This window comes from Lepisma saccharinum, chromosome 5 (assembly GCF_977018435.1).
Source record: "Lepisma saccharinum chromosome 5, izLepSacc3.1, whole genome shotgun sequence".
In the NCBI taxonomy this organism is placed as follows: domain Eukaryota; kingdom Metazoa; phylum Arthropoda; class Insecta; order Zygentoma; family Lepismatidae; genus Lepisma; species Lepisma saccharinum.
Window position 1 is genome coordinate 18315735 of NC_139233.1, and position 22328 is coordinate 18338062.

A 22328-nucleotide genomic window follows, 5' to 3' on the forward strand; every position below is an offset into this window, starting at 1 on the left:
GAGAAGACAAGATACGTATGTTACGTGCTGGAAAGCCATACCACCTGTAACCGATTGCTCATATGCTACAAGCATAAAAAAATGGGGACCCAATTTCAGATTTCAACACCCGCCGACATCTATAGATCAAACCACCCAACAGAAAGATTGTATGCCACAACAGATTCAATCAGAAGAAAAACCCACAACCTCACATCATAGAGAAGAGGAAAAATCCATCAAACCAACACCAAACACATTACAGACAAAACAAGTACACACAGACACTACACAATCTGTACTCCCCACTGTACAATCAAATACTCTGTATAACACTCTAACCCAATTAAACAACCTCATAGGAACCATGTTACAAAATCAGCAACTATTAACCATCCCAGAAATGAGACAACTCTTACAACAACTAATACAGCTAGTTATATCTTTCCTCACTAATGGTGAATCAATTGAAAATTCCAACACCCACTGAACTAAATACATTCAGTTTTTACCCAAAATACACACATCATAAACTGCATTGGGAAGTTCATAAAGAAATCCCAAATCACCATATAACAAGGAAAAAAATATATAACACTAACATTTATGTAATAAAATGTAACCCTGTGTATACAATTTTCTACATGTTTTTGTTTTCTCATCCCCACCAGGGCACAAGATACCTAGTAAGAAGACTCCTCGGTGTGTCTCGAAGGAGCGAAGAATAGTAAATGTTTTAACTGTGTACTAACATTCCCAAACTGTGTGATCGTCTAGAAACAACTAACAGAACCACTCAACACACAATTTAGATCGAAAAAAAAAACAAAAAAAAATCACACGTAAGAAGAAAAGTGAGAGTCTCAACTTGGCCAAAAGTCACCAAAACAGGTGAAGGCCATTAATGAATCCAAGCAAGCAAGCAAGCAAGATCCATCTTAAGATTCGCTGTTTCATAGACACTTCTTGGCAGCGTAAGAGCGATATTCGGTCTTAAGATCCTGTATTCGCCAAGAGAACGAAACAGGTCTCTTGAGATACAGAATGTTCTCTTGAGAAAATAAAAATGGACGTTGCAGTTAGAAACTATGATGAAGAGGATGGATATTTTGAAGATTTTCTCATTGCAACAGCTGTCTTGTCCAGTTTTTATGCCTCAGTTTTGCATCAGGTATGTAAATTGAACTACTCTCTACGTAATTATGTTAGTTTGAGGAAACATAAACCTTGTTAATTGGTTGTACTGCCTCTCTTTCTTCGGTTTATTGATTCATAAAGAAAAGTGTAATCCTGTATTATAATAATATTGCTTCTGCTTGAACATTATTTGATTTTGAAGTAGTGCATCGATTTGTTACTCAGTTGTGTAGCAAAATAATGGAATAAAATAGGATTTCGGGGCCGTTAACCCAATGTACTCCCTCGAGAATTGTGTTTTGTTTTCTTTTTAATGGACAGATTTCAATGTTTACGTAATATTAAATTGTTTCCAACTCCCGGAAAACACAAATAACGGATGTATTTGATTCCAAAATATGACCGGCGTAATTTAAAACCTTCCTTCTACGGTTACTTTCGCCGCCTTTTATTAGTAAAAAACCGTTTATGTGCACACAAAAAGAGCGAAAGAACACGTCAACTCCAAACCTAACACTCCTAACTTAACGACCAAGAATTTTAGCTCCTGTTGTGGAATGTCATGCTAGGTGCTATATTCACTTGCACGAAGCCCTCAGGCTGTTTCACAGTAAGGTAACAGACCTACTTTATTTCATTCATTGATTGATTGATTTAGTTTATTTTACTTCGCGTTTTGTGCCTCTTGGCTAATTTGCGAAGATGGGGATGAGTGATGAAATGATGAAATTGATGAATGGACATTCACAAACAACCAAGCCCGACCGGGATTCGAACCCGGAACCCTTGGCGTCGCAGCGCGATGTGCTAACCACTCGGCCACAGGGTCGGGCTACTTTATTTCACAATGACACATCTGTGCGAACTAAAAATTGTGAAAACCTCAACATTTAACATAAACCATGCAAGGCATTTACTTTCTTGAGGGAGTACAGATTGTTAAGGGTACCTAGTATTTCTATTTTGGGTGCAACTACTGGCACAATGTGGTGAGACCAGGTATATCTTTCACACATTTTCAATGTATGTATGTCAAATTACTCACACTAACTTGGGAAAATAAACAAGACAATAACAGTTAATCAAACTACCTAACCTGTGCACTATAGAAGTTTCTGATTATTTTTAGACACACACATGGAATACCTAACTGCCCTCCCTAACATGCACTACAAAAGAAAGAATACAAGAAAATATTTGTGTCTTAAAAATAAATTTCCACAGTGACAAATCACGAGACCTGGTGAAAATAGCCCCAAAGCTTGGTTCATCACCTGGTGAATGAAGGTAGTCACTGATTTTATTTCATTACTACAGTATATATGATTACACAAAAGTATATGATTTAACATAAACATATTTGAACAAGCATAATTGTGAAATCATGAATATTTCTCTTCTATTTTCCATTCCAAAGGTGTACACAGAAGAGGCTGTATCCCTTCAGATAATTTTTATTTGACATAAATTAATATAGGTCCAAACTCTGCTTTTGTAATTTCGATATTCTCTTAGTACACTCATGCATTTACATAAATCATATTCTACATGTGCTTATAAGCAAATACTGAACAGGTTTTCTGATGAGAATAATTTTACCATCCTGCTCGTGTGCACTTATGCAAGTAGTTTAGGCAGGTAAGGATAGGTGCTATAGTAACATTAACTAATTGTATATTTTTTAAGTATGTAGCAATTGTTTAGATTTGAATAATACTGAAAAACTTTTACAAACACAGTTATTTTCATGTTATTAACTTCAGCAATGAGTATTTTCTGCATTTCAAAATGCACAAGATATGGACATTTTATAATCAGGTATGTGTATTGGGTTAATTTGTGGTTAGGCATCAATTTATGTAGAATGAATTTTCTTTACAACTTTCCATGTTCTTATTTTAAATTGTGAGATCAGTCTTAAGGATATTTTGTTGTTATTTTTTCAGGTAGTGCAGGTCCCAAAAGGGAGTTCTTGACTTCGTGGCTAGATGGGCAGGAAGTATTTATGATAATTCGATATTCCAAAGGACAAGATGCAATTCTTCATGGCAAAGGGATATTCAGCTCAGCTCGACCATACCTCTACAGTCCATTCCAAGACCCACCAACTGATCCTGAAAGAGGTACAACAATGCCCATGCACAGCAGAGGAATGTTGTGGAGAGTACTTTTGGGATATGGAAGCGACGTTTTCCACGTTTGTCCAGAAGACTTGGAAACAGTTCGAGACATTGTTATCGCGTGTGCAGTTTTCCACAATATTGGTATCATATACAGTGACGATGTTGAAATTTTCAAGGAACCTCAGATATCATGTCTGTAGAAATAGAGCCTACACGTGTGCATCGTAACAATGGTGAGCTGCAAAAGAGCTTCTTGTGAATAGACTGTTCATATGAATATAACAATGTGGTCAGCTTATACTTTGTCAAAGACTATTCACTCAGTTTTCAATGTTTCTCTTTTTCTCTCGCACACAATTTTCTGCGTCAGCATGTGTGTGTGACAGTGAATTATAGTGCTAGGAATCCTAGTTTTATGAGATGCCACCTGGGTATCTCTTCGTTTGATTTTTATTGTGAACGCTGTTTTAGCATTCTCCATGACGTTAAATTCGTATTCATCCAAGTGCTGTGTGCATTGATACTATTGATTGATACTAAGAATATCAAAAAGTTATCCTGCAAAACTGTATTTTCCTTAAAACCATGCATTTTACTACATGCTTTTAATGTCACCAAAAACATGTGTATTTTGTATACGTGGACAACATAATTTCATTTAACTTATGTTCTTTCCCCTTTTTTTAGAGTCAAAGAAAATAATGAAATGTGACCTTCCTTTATGTATGACCAGTGAACAAGATTATTCTCAAAATAAATTAGTGCTTTACCTGTAAATTAGTTTTCAATTTTATTTATTATACAGTTTAATGTTTCTCAGTGATGTCCATAGGAAAATTAACTATCTTAATTCCTTTGGATCTTTTATGAATTTGTGACGGACCCTGTGGCTGAGTGGTTAGCACATTGCGCTGCGACGCCAAGGGTCCCGAGTTCGAATCCTGCTCGGGCTAGGTTGTTTGTGAATGTCCATTCATCAATTTTGTCACTCATCCCCATCTTCGCAAATTAGCCAAGAGGCACAAAACGCGAAGTAAAGTAAACTCAATCAATCAATCAATTTTATGAATTTGTAACATGTGGGTATTATTGGAATCCATGGGAGGGAGTATGTATGCACCATGTGCACACATGCATAGACAATCGATAAAAAAGTAACATAAAAATCTGTGGTATCACACCAAAAATTATTTACAACAGGAATTATATGCTTTCAACTATTCAGTATAGCCTGGTACAGTTGAGAGTTACTCAGGTAAGTAAGTGCATCAAATTCTCTTGATATCATTCATTAATGGGAAAAAGCCTGATGATAGTGTACCATCAAGCTAATGTTACTCTAATTGACTGGGTAAAAAAATATATGCTCCTTATACGATTTGAAAAATAATGAGTAACTTATGCAAGAGAAATGTTCATAGGAAGCAAATGAAGGTATCTGTGTGTAAAACATGCTAAGTGACACCTTGGTCATTTCTGAGTTCATTATGAAAAAATATTATTAGAAGCTATACTGTAGATAAATTGTTTTTGTGTTGTGTTTAGCAATTTCAGAAGGCTTCACCGAGTCCAATGCAAATTGTATGACATGGCAATTTCACTCTAAAATTGAAGGATGGCACATTTTACTTTGGAACTCAAAAATACCAAAATGTCACTTACCATGTTTTCCACCCAAGCCCTTCAATTGATCATAGCTCGCTGGAACATTTTATTGTGACCATGGACTCTCACTTTGTTTCTATAGTCTATGGTACAGCGTAAATGAGCAAAGGCAGAGAGGCTGTGATTAGGGAGTGGGATAAATTAGTTTGGTAATGTTTGTGCATCTCCTCATATGTGAGAATCCCATAATCTTGTACCTTCTGTTTTATGATGGAATAAAAAACACACCCAGTGTATTGTTATCTTCTTTCAAAAGTTTAGCCCTTAACATATAATGAATATTTGATGTCCTTTGCTATACACTCATTTTGCGCATAAATGCCAAGCTATAATCGCTCCGCATATCTTGTTCACGTGTATTGTAATCACCCATTTGAAATTCCAACTTCTAGATGTTACGCTTTCTTCGTTGATGAATTTTACTTGTACTGTGTCAAATTATGTCATTGCATTTCGCTTACACTCTTGAGAATAGGAGTGAACAATTTATATGCACATTGTTGGAATTCATTATGAGTATTCCGCTTGGGATTTCGAATCCTTGGAAGTAGTTTTGGTACTAATCTGATATTCCCCGGACAGATTTTTTCATTTTTACAGAAGAAACTACTTAACGGTAATAAGTTCCTGTAGCATTGTTTAACATCTGGAAGGTGTTTTGTGTGATGTGGGAATGTTTCATAGCGGAAATTCAACCATTGACACATAGCCCCACGAACGATTCCCGGTAAGGTTAGGTTAGGTAGGGTCACGTTTAGGTTACAATAGTTAAAAATTGGTTTCGAAAGAAACATGTGTAGCCCCACACACCATTCTCGCATAGCCCTACGAACCATCGACACATAGCCCCACAAACCATTTGCGGAAACGTACGTTCTTCAGTTACAAAAACACTTTTATTAAAAAAAAGTACAATTACTTTGATCAAAAAAACGTGAATGAATTAAAGAATGTTCCACGAAGCAGATAGGTAAATACAAATGTCAAAAATTGACAAAACGAAGAAGTTATAGGTGTCCGGGGAATATCAGATATTTACCGAAGTTTTTAGTTTCTTTCATGATTTCTTCTATTTTATGTATGTGGAAAGAGGACATCAAGTAGATTTCAGGAAAAAAATTGTAAATATTAACAAAGTGAACAACATCTGTTCTATCTTCTATGGTTTTCTGAAAAGAACATGGCAATGTGCAGGTAAGTTTGGACTAGATAGCCCTTTCTCATTTGTTGCAAATTGATACTTGTGTAGAAAATGGAGAAGCATCCCAGTATTAGACTGATGTAAGGAAATTATGTTCAAACAGATTGATGCTACAGTGAAAGAGTGGTAAGGTTGGTAACCTTCAAGTTCATAAGATTCCTCAAATGCATGCCTGCAGCTGTAAATGCCCATTTTGCTCAACTAAAACTTTTTTTTTATCTTATGCTTATGGATATATATTCACGAATGAATTGATTTTTCTAATATATAATGTATCAAATTTGTGTCCCAAAAAAGTTGAATTGAAATGGTTCTTGCACATATCAATGCGGCAATGTCCGTTGAACCATAGAAACTGCAGGCTCTTAGTGCTAACAGTGTTGGACACGTTCCATGTACATATTTACTCCAGGCTGTCTACCAGTCAAGATATTCAAGAAATCATGCTTGTGGTCAAGAATGTTTGCTATTTTTTTAATTATTATTATTTTTTTACAGTGTAGCGAGTTAAATTGTTATATACCTGTCCTGGGATATGATAATATTGAATATTTGGAAATTTAAATTATATTGAGTTGTGTTTAAAATTTGTTTACTTTGGTTCTTAAGAATTACATTTTTGTATGCATAAAGTTTTGTAAAAATATTACATAACGTAATGTGGCCATTCCCCATCTAAGATATCTGGAGCATTAATTTTTACATGCATTAATAATTAAAGCAAGTCAAGCACAGCTTCAGTTTTCATCTTCACCGGCCTTCTGGTAAGGGTTTTTCATTGAATAAAAATATCTAAATTTGCAACTATGCCTAAGTAGTGAGCGATTAAATAAGGTTAAGAAAAAGGGAAGAAAGATCAAGAATTTTGGATTTTTTATTTTGGTAGACACCCTGTACTCCGTTGATTAAAAATCTATTTTGCAATGTGAATTGACAATGATAATGGATTTGAAAAACAGATGCAAAGACCTTCAAAGCAAGACCAAAATTGTATTTGTAGGACTACAATACTATAAGAGAAGTAGTTTCGCAAAAATTGATAAGAATAGTTTTTTGACAAATTTTAAAAATCTGAAAATTAAGAATTGTTCAAAACCTTCCTGGTTGCACCGTAATAAAATTTCATTAGAATCAGACCACCCATTTCTTTTTTATAGAATTTCAAAGAGAGCGATCGTATGCAAAAAAAAAGGGGGGACACTTTTATCTCAAGACAAAAAAAAATTACGCTCTATAACTTACCGACATCGACCTCCAGGAAAACGCTGCAGGGCATCGGCGCGCTCAAGGTTGCCAGGGGTACGAGAAAGTTCTCGCCGATATATCATATTCTCGCCACAATTACAAGACGGAGTGAACTGTCATTTACGTGGGATATACCTGATACTTAATTCTTTGAAATTTCCGCCGGTGTGATAACAAATATAAAAAGACGCGTAAGCTCTTTTTTTTTTACTTCATATTGTTACACAAAGTATCAGGTATATCCCACGTAAATGACAGTCGCTCCGTCTTGTAATTGTTGCGAGAATATTTTATATCGGCGAGAACTTTCTCGTACCCCTGGCAACCTTGAGCGCGCCGATGCACTGCAGCGTTTTCCTGGATGTCGATGGATCTCGATGTCGCTAAGTTATAGAGCGTAAAAAAATTGCGTAGCATAGATTAACGCAGAATTTAGTACGCCGAGTTTTGATTGATTGATTGATTTGGTGTTTTAAGTCCACTTTATGCACAGTAAGGCTAATTGGGACTGGACCTACAGTTTAAAGTGGGATCCGAACCACTTGTACCTCCACCGGGTATCGAACCCGGGACCCCTAGATTACAAGGCGACGACGCTACCACTGCGCCATCGGGGAGGCTGCCGAGTTTTGATGTAACTCGTTTCTATGTAGACTAATTACTGGCTAATTTTTAATTTGAGTCCAAACTCTAGTATCTATAAGTTTTAATCCGTGAGTAGATAATTATTTTGTTGTTCTTATTTCTCTTTCATCAACGTATATGAACAACAAAACATAAAGCTACAGCACAGCGCCTGCTGTGAATTTACGTCTTGACAGCACACCGCTGCGTGATTTTCTTTTGTTTTACTACCAACATACCACCCTATCGTTAACCCAAGAAAAACATACAAAGCCAGGAAAGTACTTCATCTTATGTAACAAAATCATCACTTATCGAAATAAATGTACTTTTACGACTCTCTTCATAACTTCACGTAATTTATTAATGTATTTAAAAATGTGTTTTGTTGTTTCTTTTGACAATTTCTCTTGGATTTCTTTTAAGTTGGTAGCCCTTCAGGCAATGGCATCTCAGGATCGAGATCTTGGGAAGAGAGGATCTTAGCCAAGAGTTTTCTCAAGATACGACTATGAAACGACACTGTCTCAAGACGAGATTATCTTCCCAAGATCGTCTTGGCTAAGAATCTCTTACACAGTGTCTTGAGATTTAACTATGAATATGTTAAAAATACGAAAATAAGGGACGTTTTGTGGTTACTGAAATTTTAATAAACCCGGTTACCCCCCTTGCGTACGCCACTGCATATATTACGTGCAAGGTAAATTAGAACAGAGCAATGTTTACGATATTGCTACATGGTGTTGGAAATATGATTGTATAAATTTACGAAAATACATGTTACTGGCTATTTACACCACGACACGACAATATAAATATATAAGAATTAAGAAATGAAGAATTCAAATACTTACCACAGTACAGTAATAATAGAAATAATAATAATATATATCTATTGAGCGGGCCGTTTAGCGTACGTTGTTCTCTCAAAATCGAATGCATTTCGTAGGCCCGATTGTATAAAACTGTTGATCTTCGTTTAGCGAGGAAAATTGATCTGCAATCACGCTGAACTCCGATTTTGCGTTGTATAAAAGTTAAACTGCGATCAGCTGATTTCCTTCCCCCCCCCCCCTTTTGCATATGCTTGCTGCGCAATAAATTTCGTAAGTATCGAGATTCTGGAATGTTCTTTCTGCTACCCATACGATTCTTCTTCTTTTTTTTATCCCTGTCAACATTGTCTTGTCGACTTTGGACATCGTTATTGTTTTTTATTTGTTTTAATTAATGTTTTCTTCTAAAGTTGATAGTCATTTGATCGTAGATTTGCCACGAACAAGCGAATGAAGGTTTGTTTTTAAGGCTGTTAATGTGCAGCCGTGTAATTACATATTGACAATGCCATAGTGTTTGCACGTAGAAATTGTCATGTTTCAAGCTTTATCATTGATGCATAACTGAAGAATCATAACTAAATAAAGGACTAACCGACTTGACACAATGGTGTATTGAAAATAAGATAATTTTGAATAGCCTAGATCAAAAACTGCCTATATATTATTCCATATATCTAACTGGTACCATATATAAAAATGAAAAATTGTCCTAAACCTATACTAAAAATTAATAATGATATTATAAGTACAACATACAAAATTTTCACTCAAGATTGAGATATGGAATGTTTTGGGGAAACACACCTGGTGCCAAATGGTTGTTTATTTTACAAAAAAGAGTCGTTAGAAAAATAATTGGTGCCAATTATCGTGAATCGTGTTTAGAAGCCTAAAGATTTTACCATTACCATGTTTCTATATAATTATATGAAATATTAATATTTCCGAAGAGAAATATATATTGATCCTTAAACCAAATAGTAGTGTACATTCATATGGAACAAGGAAGAAAGATGACACAGTACATCTAATTTTAATACGAGTGTTTACTTTCATGGATATAAGTTACCTATATATCAATTGTTATCTATATTTTGTATTAATAATGTATAAAATGTAATACATTGTAATGTAACATGACGTTTCGTATACCAATCTTGTAATTAGTGTTACATGTATGGTTCTTACAGGAAATAGAGGAGCGAATTTACAATATAGAGAAAGTCTCCAATTTTGTTAATTTTCGGTATACTAACTAATTTTGACCTCCTAATCACGAATCTGTAGAATAAAACCGGGGGTCACGTCTGAAAATTTGAAAAAAAGCCGATTGAATTTTTTATATATATAGGTGTATATGCGTAGTTTTACGAACAAAAATGTAATCTCCTGTCATTGTGTCCAACCACGCCGTTGTTTTACAAGAAAATGATTTATGATGTTCAATTCTAGTACGATCCCTATTTTTTCGATGAATTTAGGGGTGCAATGAGTGCTAATGGAACCTAACCTTATGTGAATGGTTCGTGGGGCTACCCGTGGATGGTTTTTGGGGCTAACGTCAATGGTTTGTGAACGTCAATGATTTGTGGGGCTACCCGTGGATGGTTTTTGGTGCTAACAAACAATTTTTCATCAAAATGTACAATTTCCAGACGTGACCCCCGGTTTTTTACAACAGATTCGTGATTAGGAGGCCAAAATTAGTTAGTATACCGACAATTAACGAAATTGGAGACTTTCTCTATATTGTAAATTCTTACCGAAATAGATCTAATCTAAATAAAACACACCTATTCTGACAATAAGCTAGCAACTTTGAGATATAACGGCGCCAACCCTTACTTGCCTAACCTACTCACTCAGAAATAAACTTGTGAATAGGTTGGGCAGGTTAGGTTTCATGCTGTAGGCATATATGTTTAATTTGTTATAGCTGTTGCTAGATGCTCATCCTATCATGGGTTCTTAGGTATGAACCTGTCAGTTCGAGTTTTGCCACTACTGTCCTTTCGTGGATTCTTCACCCCCTCTCTAGATAAATAGCCTCTATCTATTAGTTAGCAGAAGGTTCCCTTATTCCTGAAACTGCTGTACCTGATGTCACATGGCATAATGTAAGTTGTATCCATCCATGCTATTGTGACAGGCAACACTTCTCCCATTTAAAAATACATGGGAAATTATAGGCCACAGTTGTTAATATACACCTAAAAAAAAAACTATGGAATATTGTTATGATAGGGATTAGTTGATAGGTGCATCCTTGGAATACAACAACACATGGTGTTTGTCTCTGCTGGACATCCTTGTGTTTTCGCTGACATATGCCACAGTGCCTATCACCTGTTGAATAATGTAACAATATTCCAATCTTGTGCCTAACATATCAGTATTCCAAATTTTTTTCAGGAGTGTATATTAAATTTCATGTTTAATAAGATTTTAATCTTAGAAATGATGAGCACAATAGTAGAATGTATCAGTGCTGGTAAAATTTTAGTATCCGCAAAACGTATTTCTTCAATTTTACAGGAGAATGTACTTACCGAACGGACTTTCCGTACACTTTTGAAAGGTCGTGGAAGTGTTTTTTCCCATCGCTTAATTTATTTCGCCGGTAAATCATGTATTTTTGAAGATTAATGTCTCTCCAATGCACGAAAGCTGTTGCCTCTATGTCCTTCTACTACCCGAACCAAATATTGCGTGCGTTCGATGATGTAACCCCTGGCCAGTGTTTCCAACCATGCCTTTGTTTTGCAAGAACATGACAATTTTAACTGTTTGCCTAACAGTGCCATGCATGGTTCGTGGGGCTATTTATGAATGGTTTGTGGGGCTACATACATTGTTTGTGGGGTTTTCGAACACGGAAAAAAATACAAAATCAGTAACACGAAAGTAGATATTTTTTGATTAAGAAGGTTGGAAACACTGCACACCACTGATCATAGACAATAATTACTCGGTATGTAGAAAATTGATACTATTGTCGTGAAAAAAACTAAAATAAAGGAATTTCAGACGTTTGGCAGATACTAAAATTTTACCAGCAAATAATTATTTTGAGAGGGTACCAAACTTTACAGCCTAACCTAACACACATTGCCATATAGCAAATTTATGAAATAACATAATTAAAAATTCTGAATGTTAAATATCAGCTATCATGAACAGCTGTGGGACGGGCACTACAAAAGAAAATATGAGGGAAAATATTTCTATGCATGCTTTTATGGCTACTTTCGGCCTCTCACTTTACACACCATTCTTCAGTATTAATTGGGAAACGTACATAAATCAGGCCTGTGGTGTACAATTACAGTTTTAAGGTATTAACATCGTGATTTATTATTGGACCTGAAAGATAGCTGACAGGACCACATTTTATAACTGTTACATTCGTGTTAGGTTTGGCTGTTTTGTTTCATATTATGTCTTTTTATTTTTTCAAATGAATATACTGCAGACACTATGATGCAGTGCAGACAGCCTACCAGTTTTAACATGAACATCTGCCACGATTTTATATATCTAGAAATCTTTGCACTTGTGGTGTATTTAGGTGAAGGGGAAAATACAATTTAGAGTATTCTAGGAGCAGGAAGTAGAATATCAATATCTATATGTTAACATGGTATTTTGTAATGTTGGCTAATGTGATTATTTTTTATTTTTGCTATTAACAGAATAATCCATTTCATCTCCACTGACGTCAGGGAAAGTGACAAAAATACTGAATATACTGATATATTATCAAAACTGATATTTCTTTTATCAATTTGCAGATGTCGGACTTCACCGATTATTCATCAGATGGGAGTGAAGAATTCCAAAGGCCTCCACGTGTATTCCAGCAAAGGCCAAATCCATTGAGGGAAATGAGTGATGAGCAATTTAGAATGAGATTTCATCTCAGAAAAGATGTCGGAGAAAATCTGGAGATGACATTAAGAGAATCTCTGCAGCCTACGACTAGGAGAAATATGGCTTTGTCTCCCATGTGTATGGTGTTGCTAACACTGAGATTCTTCGCTACTGGCAGTATTCAAATTGTGATTAGTGACTTGTTTAAAATAGACAAGGCAACTGCATGCAGGGCAATCCACAAAGTTACAGCAAAGATTGCTGCTTTGTGACAACAATATATTAGGATGCCAAACAACAGAGGTGAAAGAAGATGGGCATGCGTAAATTTTATGAAATTGCCAATTTTCCATGTGTTTTAGGGGCAATAGACTGCACCCATATTCCAATCAAATCACCTGGAGGAGATAATGCGGAGATTTTCAGAAATCGCCATGGGTGGTTTTCACTGAATGTTCAAGCAATCTGCAATTCGGACCTGAGTTTTTGTAATGTTGTTTGCAGGTGGCCAGGATCATCGCACGACAGCAACATTTTTCGGAATTCTAGGGTCCATGCACAGTTTGAGGCAGGGGAATTTCCTGAAGGTGTGTTGCTGGGAGATAGTGGATATTTCTGTTGCCACTATCTTCTTACTCCTGTTGTACATGAAACTACACCCGCACACAGAGCCTACAGTAAAGCGCACAGGAAAACAAGGTCAGCAATAGAACGTGCCTTTGGAGTTCTTAAGAGGCGGTTTCCTTGCTTAAGTCTGAGACTTAGAGTCAATCTACACCGAATCCCACCAATAATTGTTGCAACCTTTGTGTTGCACAATATTGCGTTAAATGTTGGAGATGATGTACCTGAAATTGATGATCAGCTAATTGCAGAAAGACCTGTGTTTGCAGAGTTGCCAGAGCCAACACGTGAACAGGGAGACAGAAGGGAAAAACTGCTGTAAGAACTGCACTGATAACCAACAAGTTTGCATAAGAATTTTAACTTCAATGTAAGGATGTTTGATTAGAGTGGATAGTGTCCTTATTTAACCATAGAGCTTCAGTCGTGATTGCTTTCACAATTGGCTCTGTTCATGATTACATTGCATTCTAAATAATACAATGTGTTTGTTTTGGCTCCGGGCAAAGATAGTGCATGAACAATATTTGACACTTCTTATAACACAGATTAGTACTCGTCATGGAATATAAATATAATTGTCTACATGCTAAAAATATGTGCATAAATAAATGAAACGTTACAGGCCGAAAATGTCAGCATCTGCGCCATGCCATGCACTATCTTGGTCCAAAGCCAAAACGAACACACTGTACTAATACCTTTATATAAAAAAATACAGTTACATATTAAAAGAGAATAGAGGTAAAGCAAATATGTAGATATAAAAATGGGCACACTTCTTTTTAAATCCATAGCTTGACTGAGCATATTATCGACTTACAAAATTTAGTTTAACTTGCTCATTCTGCTCTTTTTTTTTTAACCATATAATTTTAGTCTGTACTGAATTGAGTTGGTAAGAAGCATTAGAGTTTTTTCTCTTTTCATGTGATCAAAGTTATGTCCTGAAACTTCATCACTCCCCACTGTCTGTCGTATCGCATCATTCCTTCCCTTCTTGTTAAACATCCATTTAACAAGAAGCAACAAACTTTTTTATTTATAATGCAAGAATTATGTTTTCTTTTTGCTAATGATATTTGTTTATTTATTTTTTGTACTAATTCTCAGATTCTATTCTATTGTGTTGTATTGTCTCCTTAATAATATAATCTTGCTACTGGTGATTTTGTTTCTTGCTGCTGATTTTTTTCCCAATGGAGAAGCCTTTTCAAAGATTTTTTGTTTTGCAAAACGAGTAAAAGGCTAGATTAACTTCATTCAAATTATACAAATGTTTCAATCTTCACTGCTGAGCAGGTATTTCTAGGAATCAAAATTGTCTTTTTTAAATGCTCTATTGTAGTAGTATGATAATTTCGTATTGCTCTTTTTCCAGGGAAGGGATTAGTTTTCATAATGAGAAGTTGAAATGACTGCGAAACGATAAGAAAAAAACTGTTTTCGGTATTTACATTTGTATGCTTTTTTATTCAACAATATTTGGTCCATGGCACCGTACAAGGTTTCTGTTACTTTGGTCAAATTACTTACCAGTGCACGTATCTGTTAAACAGTGTAATGCATTCAGGGTGTTTATCTTTTAAGAAATCTATGCTGGTATCACCTTCGATTACAAATTCTTTTTTTGGCAGTGGGAAATGAGTCGCACTTTTTTTGCAGGTGATATGTAAATATTTATTATGTTGCTATGTGGTGTGTAATAGATAAGAGTACAAATAATGACTAGTTCCAGTATGATAATATGGATCTAAAAACAATGTCAATATTGGCTAACACACATTGTAAACCTTCAGGCATAAGCTTTTTATTTCTTTCTTGTTTTATAGTTTTAGACCTTGTACATAATTATGATTTTTTTTGTCACATTCCTTGCCACATAATAAATTGTTTTGTTTGATAAACTGATTTTAATGTGTAAAAAGATGTGTTCTTTTCAATGAATGTTAGTATTTAATATTATCCTTAAATTGATTTCCTTTGTCGCACTAGAAGCAGGTTTGGGACAGATTTTGTAAACTGTCTTATTAGCAGTTTTCATATTTAGTTTACACATTATTTGAAACATTTTGTTTGCAAACAGTAGGACTCCCAGATGTGAAAAATTCATCAGATGCTCTTAAGTAAGTAGGCTTGCCAACTTTAAACAATAAAAGTCTTGGAGATTTCTTTGCAGCCTCCAGACCAGGGCGTGAAATCACTGCAGATTGGTTGGGAGTGGGGAGGAGCACGCACGCGCACGCACACACACACACACAATTATGTGAAGGGCCCGGGTGTCATTTTGGTCATTTCTGAGTTCATAGAAAAAAAGGTTATTAGAAGCTATACTGTAGATAAATTGTTTTCGTGTTTTGTTTACCAATTTGAAGGCTTTCACTGAGTTCAATGCAAATTGTATGATATGCCAATTTCACTCGAAAATTGAAGGATTGCACATTTTACTTTGCAACTCAAAATTACCAAAATGTTTTACACCCGAGCCCGTGAATGATTAAATTATAAAATATATGTTTCACTGACTGTCCATTTCAAATAACATTGCAAATTGAAGATTTTAATGCTATCAATATGAACAATGATTTGCGTAACTAAGGGAAGGTTAAAAATTAAGAACATACGTTTCCTGCATAAAATTCACATCTAAATGCTACTTATTAATATATTATATACTTTGTAGTAGTTGACGAAAGGTGATGTTAAATGGAGAAGAAATAACAAGTGAGACTAATTTCTGTAATCTTCTTCCCCCCTCTTCTCTCTCACCATTTTCTATGTTCCCGGAATTGCTGGGTTCAGTGGCCTTAGAGATGAGGCTTTTTGTTGTCTGTTCTTTGAGAATGTTTTCAATATTATTCCAGTAAAGGGGGCTATATTCGACTCCCAAACTAATTGTTTGTTTGCTTATAAAAGAAAAATTCCCCACCAGGAAAAGTTTTGTGGGGGGAAGAAAGAGAGAGAGAGAGAGAGGCAGGGGGGGTAGGGAGCAACTCCCCCCAGGATTTTGTAGTTTCAAACCCTTTAGATTGAAATGTTCTGGAACACTAATTTCCTGAATATCAGCTGTTATCAGTTTGTGATCTTCATACTGTGAATACTAAATTGAATCAACTTGATCAAAACTATCTAGCAACCACAATTTGTAAACAAAGTACCATACTTGCCAGTATATAAGATGCAGTTTTTTCCCATAAAAGTAGGTTTGAAAAACAGGGTGTCTTATACGCAGTTTTATATTACCTTCATTTCTGGAAATTTTCTCTTTGTTAGATAATTTCTTTATTGCTTCCTTGCGATGAAATTCTTTATTGCTTCCTTGCGATGTATGACGAACAAGATTAAAATGTATTCTTTCGTAGTTAGATTGGGTAAGTTATTTGCAGTGTTCAAAAGTAGCATGCTACTTGTAGCTGTAGCAGCACTACATTTTGAAAATTGTAGCGGAAGCGAAGCTACAAAATTCCTGTAGTTGTAGCAAAATTTCGCTACAGCTACTTTCTTCTCAGAAACCCTAGAACACTTGTTCGAATCACGTTGCCAGGAAAGCTACAATTCCTACTTTCTTCTCAGCATTTTCAGGTAAATTTTGAATGAGAAGATTACAAAAAAAAAAAAAGACAATAATGATTACTTTTGCAGGAGGTTCATGAAGACAGTCTTCCACATGGATAAATATCTTGATATCAAAGAATATAGATATCCGTGTAATTTATTTCATTGGTATCTGAATAATTATAATATACAGATAAATAACTGACATATATGAATATATTCCAGCTAACAGGTAGTTTTTTTTTAACGGCATCGCTATTTTGGGGTGAAACGTGCCTCGTTTAGGGCACCTGTGAAAAAAAAGCAAAAAAATAAAAAGCCTCGTTTGCGCCACCTCCAGAATAAATCCATGGTGCAAGAGGCCGCAAAATGCCATTAATTACTATGTAAAACACAACTTGCAGTGCAAAAACGAGTGATCCCTTTTCCACTACAATGACATAGCAATAGTGCCAGCCAGCATTTACCATTGTCAGGATATAGAATCACACCAGCAAGAAATAATTATTACAAGAATGATGGAAACATTCGGGTTTACACACCAGTTTTCTCAATTATCTTTGTTTCGCTTTTCTTTTACTTCCACTGATCATGACAATGAGGATGAATGTTTTATTTAGTAATTTTCTCATCCAGAGTCACTTTCGGCTAATTGTGAGAATGAGGAAGAAGGATCCCATCCTCCAGGCGTCTTTCCTAGTTTTTATTTTGAGTTTACTTTATGAACAGATAAGCTAAAGCTTTTTCCTCAGAAATGTGTGCAAAAACGGGGTCTTATCAGGACCTACTCAGCTTTGCAATTAGCCAAAAGTAGCAGAAACATTGACCATGACAACATAAACATTGAAAAGCACTTAATCCCACAGTAACACGCTATGAACTGAATCTATGTAATGCAGTCTTGAATGTTTTCATCATCTGCAGCTCTTGTGTACTCATTGGTGCAACAATGTGTTTTAACTTTCTATTTCTCCCTCCTCCCACTTAAACAATGATTCACTTTTCAAGAGTTTTCAAAATAATATTGAGAGGTTTGTTGTTTGTAATATATTTCTCCGCTGAGCAAATGCATACCAAATTAATGAAAAAAAACTAATGCCTGGGAGACAATCCCATCAGGAAGGTTGACAAGCTTGGCTGAAAGGAAATTGTGGAAATAAAAATAATGTTTAAATACATTACACTTTATTTTTTTTTCCAGTTACATGCACACGTGTTACGAATTCTGTAGTATTTCTTGTAATTCCATGTCTTTAATTTGATTTTCTTTTTTCAATATGTCCATTTTTAGCTCGTGTTCAATTCTCATGCACTTCATCTTAAATTCATGTTCTGCATTGAGACATTCAACTCTCCTTTTGTAGAACTCTTCCTTCATATTTTTTTTTGTGGGGTGTTGTGCATGTTGATTGCGATGATCCTTGGCATAGTTGACCAGGCTGAAAGTAGACATTGCAGTATAAATTAGTGCTTTAATGAAAGACTCTTACTCATACTTTATCATTTGTCATGCAAAAAGATAAATAAAAGGCTGTGGATAAATTTCCACCCATAAAGAATACAGTGAAAGGAAATAAGCAAATTTAATGCATGACAATGATTAAGATTCACATTTTATCCATGAATGGTTATTGCTTTATGTTGGATGATTTGGTGATAACTTCTATGTTGCTGGGAGCTAAGTTTACTGGCCATTTGGGTCACCAACTTCCAAACATGAATTGAAGAGATTTTCCAACCTTTGGCACTGAATTTAATAGAGATTTAGTAGCAACAAATATTGTGAATTTTTAGGGTGTAGCATCGCACTGGCAGATGTTCATGGGATGGATAATATTAAAATGTAAATTGATTTTTTTGCTTTATCTAATATGCAGGTCATATACAGAATAAAAATTTACAAGTTTCTTAGTCCTCACCTATGTATTTAATTTCATGATGGATGTGGCAAACACAGTTTAAGTATTAGCTACAAAAAGTCTCATGTTTTCATGTTGAACAATTGCATAGTTTTTTCAGATTAATTTCGAAGACTCACTACCACTCCCCGGGAACAAACAAAGAAGTGAAGTGTTACCATATCCACTCCAGTACCCTTAGTGAATGAAGGCAGAGAAAAAAAAAACTATCCAATTGTGAAACATGGAAACATGAAACTACACATATCTGTCCACTGATCCTGCGGAACAAAGGATTTCTTTATCTTCTTATGCATCGTCATTAATTAATTGATTGAATTGCTTTATTTAACTTTATTTAGCTTCTTGTGCTACTTTTCGCTAATTTGCGAAGATGAGGATGGGTGATGATATGATGAAATTGATAAATGGACACTCACAAACATTAAAGCATGATTAAAGTCCCGTAGAAGAAGGTTCCATGCTTTCTCCTTCTCATTTTGTGTTGTTCCGTCAGTTCTTTTTTAATATTATTATTTTTTTACACTCCACTACATCCTAGTACATATTGACAAGATTGTTTAGTACATCTCTCAAATTCAGAGAAGATTGCAGCCCGAATTATTTTCTTCTCCTACATGTTGATACTTTAACCACATCACATTACTCTATGGGGTTCTTGATTGTCATGGTTGTAGCCAACCAATCAGGTATAGCCTTACAAATTAATCTCGGATCAGTTGAACGGAATCTCCTGAATGTCGTTTTTTGTTGGTGCAATACAAATCTTTAAACCAAGTTCATTTAGAGTGGATTAAAATTGATCTCGTTCATCTGAACTTCGAAATAATCGGAATTGGTGCACATGGCCATAAGGGGTTCTTTGTCGACATAGTTTATCACAGCATAGGGTTGCCAGACGGGATTTTCCCCCTATTTTATAGAAATGTCCCAATATCCCGGAAAATGTTCTCGAGATGCCCATTTGTCCCGTATTTAGCTAAAGAAATAATAAATGAATGAGAAGAAGTCATGTTCTGAATTTTATAGTAATGCATTGGGAAAAATGTCCTCTTAAAGGACGCCAAGAGTTCACTCAAATATTAGTATAATCAAAATGTTAAAAATTTTAAACAGCAATTGATTTTGTAATGTTTAAAGATGTTATAAACAATAAATTTAACTATATCATGCCTATATAATCAGTATGTCCCGTTTTTTTATTTTAGAAATGTGGCAACCCTATCACAGTACAGTTCAATGTGTTATTGCACAAATCAAATGCTGTGAACTGCATGTTTGTTTATTATGATACATATTAATATCCTTTATTGTAGCAAACAGCGTTACAATAAACCTCGCATACCAACACAAAACTGTTGCAGATTACAGATTACAAGAAAAGCTGAATTCAGTGGTGTATACATTACCGATATTTTACCATATATGACGTCATGCATATTTCGACAATGGTACGTGATGGAGAAAAATAAAATGAGTGACAAATTCGAAATTAGCATGCCGAAATTAGTTAAGAACACATATCGCTAAAAGGATACAAAATGGCTGTTGCCTAGTGTAATCGATAAATTACTTGATCGTTTATACTGAATTGCAATAAGTTCAAGTGTTCCTAAACATCCTTACAGAAGAAAGTTAGTGATGTAGCAGCTACGGTCCTTACACTACAGGATCCCAGTGTCAATGTCAAAAATTATGAGAGGTTGCAAAATCTTTCATATCGCCTTCTGCTCTTATAATCTTATCACTTTTCACTATTACATATTGTCTGATAAATGACACATTCATTGCCAACAGAAATTTCACATTGGTTTTACGAACCACACCTTAAAGAGTGACAGAAGAAGTAAGGCACTTTGATTTACCGGTTCTTTATCTTCAAATTGAGATCACTTTCATATCTCTAACCTGGTTCATTCCTGACATATATACATTTGACAATTCTCTTTTCTTCAAATTCAATTTTTATGCAAAACCCTCTTTGGATGTTTCGTAAAAAAAAAAAAATAATTCACACTTGATCACAAAATAATGATAGATATAGCAGAGTTCAAAGGTCAATGCCTGGCTGATTTGACGCACCTACAAGAACAAAAGTATACTACAATTGAAACTAACCGAACTGTTCTTTCATACCCATTGAACAACTTCAGAAGGTGAGGGACCTTTACAAAAGGCAAGCTACCTGATGGAGATTTTTATTTAATTAAAGTTTCAGATACAGTAATGAAAGACCATTTTATACTGAAACTGTAGCAACAAGAAGAAAATAAAAACAATAATAAAAATAAAAAGAACAACAACAAAACAAGACAACACAAGATGGCAGACGAAGAATATAAATTGTTACACGTACATTCTTAGCGATTGTCGGAAACTGTGTTCTGACAAGAAAATATCGGTATTTACAGGCAGGTTATTATATAAGTGGGGGAGCCTATAGTAAAGAGACCGCTGTAGGAGAGAGCTTTGTAGCGGGAATGTGAAAGAGCTTTACGTTGCGGGTTGGCCGTGCGGGTACTCGTAGATGAAATTGGTTCACAAGGAATTTAATTTAATTTAATTTTGCCATTAATGATTTTATGCAACAATTTCATGTCTGCTAGTTCGTGACGAGTGTGTGGCGACTGGACCTTCAAAATATACATATCTGTTTTATGGAGGTGTCTGAGAGAAGGAATTCTATGGCGAGCAATTGCGAGGAAAAAGCTGAGGACAGAATCAATCCTAGAAAGATTAGTTTTAGAAGCCATAGTCCAGATGGGGGAGCAGTATTCAAGAATGGGAGAGACAAAGGATTTGAAAAATATGCTAATGGCTGATTTGTTTTGGATTTCAGGGAACCTGTACCGAATACCAAGGAGACGCATGGCTCGTTTAGTAGTATATGTAATGTGATCATTGAAGTTTAGCTTTTCATCGATGATAACACCAAGATCTTTTTGAGAGGAAACATTTTTGATGGGTCAGTTTTCGAGAGTATAAAGAGAGATCAGTTTGTTCGTTTTTAAGAAAATGGTGAGGCAGGAGCATTTCTGAGGATTCAGTTCAAGTTTCCACCGGCGACACGACACAAGTAGTTCTGTAAGAGCTTGTAGTAGGATTAGTGAATCGCGTTCCGATGAAATTTCTTTGAAGAGTTTGCAGTCATCGGCAAAGAGAAGTACATTTATGGGAAGAGAAGACAGTCTCTCGGGCAGATCATCCATGTAAAGAAGGAACAAAAGTGGGCCTAAGACACTCCCCTGGGGGACACCGGACAGGATGGGTAGAAAGCTGGAAGAGGAGCCAGAGAGGATAACACGCTGCTCTCGTGCGTGCAGATAGTCTGTTAGCAAATATAGAAGTTTACCATGGATGTGAAATCTGGATTGTAATTTATGAAGAAGGAGATTATGATTAATTTTATCGAAATGTCAAGCTGGGAATTGTTTGAGATAGACTGAGTAGCATGAGAAAGTAATACCGCTAGATTAGTCGAGCAAGAGCTGCCTGGAAGAAAACCATGCTGAGCAGTATTTATAAGGGGAGATGTGAACTTCAG

At 35.4% G+C, this 22328-nt stretch overlaps 1 long non-coding RNA gene across 1 annotated transcript in view; it reads right to left on the reverse strand.

Annotated features, from left to right (window-relative positions):
- The window catches only part of LOC145987682 (uncharacterized), a 28225-nt gene extending 19149 nt beyond the window's left edge, over positions 1-9076 (reverse strand). Inside the window, exon 1 of the long non-coding RNA XR_014441682.1 lies at positions 8832-9076. This is a non-coding gene — a long non-coding RNA (uncharacterized LOC145987682). The remainder of the gene's footprint in view (positions 1-8831) is intronic.
- Between the last annotated feature and the right edge of the window lie 13252 nt (positions 9077-22328).